The sequence below is a fragment of the Lathyrus oleraceus genome, chromosome 4, assembly GCF_024323335.1.
Source record: "Lathyrus oleraceus cultivar Zhongwan6 chromosome 4, CAAS_Psat_ZW6_1.0, whole genome shotgun sequence".
Classification (NCBI taxonomy): Eukaryota; Viridiplantae; Streptophyta; class Magnoliopsida; order Fabales; family Fabaceae; genus Lathyrus; species Lathyrus oleraceus.
Genome location: NC_066582.1, coordinates 184,541,999 through 184,543,956, shown reverse-complemented (window position 1 = coordinate 184,543,956; position 1,958 = coordinate 184,541,999). Strand labels below are relative to the sequence as shown.

General features: G+C 40.1%; 1 non-coding gene across 1 annotated transcript; it reads left to right on the top strand.

Moving 5' to 3' along the window:
* Positions 1–1,639: 1,639 nt before the first annotated feature.
* LOC127077673 (small nucleolar RNA R71) lies at positions 1,640–1,746 on the top strand. The gene has a single exon (XR_007787458.1). It is a non-coding gene; the product is annotated as a small nucleolar RNA R71 (small nucleolar RNA).
* Positions 1,747–1,958: the final 212 nt, after the last annotated feature.

Here is a 1,958-nt window from a genome sequence, read left to right as displayed (position 1 = left end):
TCCCATCACAGGTGCCATAAGAAATTTCGAAAGTATAAATTCTATTTTCTCGTCACCTACCTCAAATGTCAACTTTCCTTTCTTGACATCTATTATGGCTCCTGCGGTCGATAAGAATGGTCTACCTAGAAGGATTGGTATATCATTGTCCTCTTTGATGTCCATGACAACAAAATAAGTAGGGATAAACAATTGACCTATCCTAATAGGAGCATCTTCTAAAATGCCTATCGGATATTTAACATATCTATCGGCTAACTGAAGTGACATCTTAGTGGGCTGTAATTCTCCTAAGTTTAACCTCTCACAAACTGCTAAAGGAATTAGGCTCACACTAGCTCCTAAGTCTAGAAAAGCTTTTTCGATGACATGATTACCCAAATAGCAAGGAATTGAGACATTTCCAGGATCTTTATCTTTCTTCGCTAATTTGTTCTTGGAAATAGCATTACATTCCAAAGGCTTCGGATCATCAAGTCTACGTTTGTTGGTAAGGATGTCTTTGAGAAACTTTGCATAAGAAGGTATTTGGTTGATGGCTTCTATGAAAGGGATTTCTACATGATGTTTTTCTATAACTTTGATAAATTTTTGATACTGTTTATTGATCTGGGTTTGTTTGAGTCTTTGCGGATATGGTATAGGTGGTTTATATGGAGGGGGTGGTACGTAAGTTTTATCTTTAGGTTCTTCTCCTTTTTCTCGACCTTCCTGGTTTTCAGGTTCCTCTGGTTCCTTTACTTTGTCCGTGGGTTTGGTACATTCCTTAGAAGTTTCGGGTTCACTCAATCTAGGGTTTGGTTGCTCATCATAAGCGTTCCCACTTTGTAGGGTAATGGCATTGGCTTGTCCTCTCGGATTTTGTTGAGGTTGTCTAGGGAATTGTCCTCCAGGTGTAGTCTGAGGGGCTTGGTTTAAAGCTACCTGAGAGATCTCGGTTTCAAGCATCTTGGTATGAGTAACTATTTGGTCAAACTTGGTTCCTAACTGAGTAATCAATTCGTTAACATGAATGTTTTGGTTCATGAACTCCTTGTTTTGTTGGGTTTGAGCGGTGATAAAATTTTCCATAATTTTCTCAAGGCTCGGTTTTGGTGGTACAGGTTGCATAGGTTGATTTGATCTAGGGGCTTGATAACTAGGTCTCGGAGGTGCATTATTTTGAATAGGGTTATTGTTTTTATAGGAGAAGTTCGGGTGATTCCTCCATCCAGGGTTATAGGTATTCGAGTATGGGTTCCCTTGGGTGTAGTTCACTTGCTCAGAGTGGGTTTCGTTTAATAGACTACATTCTACAGATTGGTGTCCTTTGGTTCCACATATCTCACAATCCGACGAAACTGCGGCTACAGTATTCAGGTTTATGCACATATGCTCGACTTTGAGGGCTAATGCGTCCATTTTATCTTGCATCATGTCTATAGAGCTTAGTTCATGCACTCCTCCTTGGGCTTCCTTCTTCTCAATTGTCGCTCGTCCGACTCCCCGTGATTGATGGTTTTGAGCCATATCTTCTATGAGGGCACTAGCTTCAGGATAAGGTTTGTTCATCAGCGCACCGCCTGCGGCAGCGTCGATGGTCATCTTTGTGTTATAGTGAAGTCCATTATAGAAAGTTTGAATGATTAACCAATTTTCTAATCCATGATGTGGGCATGCTCGTAACAACTCTTTATATCTCTCCCAAGCTTCGAACAACGATTCTCCTTGGTTTTGGATAAATCTAGTTATATGGTTTCGAAGAACGGCGGTCTTACTCGGGGGAAAATATCTAGCAAGAAATACTCTTCTAAGGTTATCCCAAGTCATAATGGAATTGGGTGGAAGGGAATCTAACCATAATAGGGCTTTATCTCTGAGGGAAAAAGGGAATAATCTTAAACGTATTGCCTCAGGAGAAGCTCCATTGGTTTTAAAAGTGTCTGCTAATTGAAGAAATATTTTTAAATGTTGGTTTG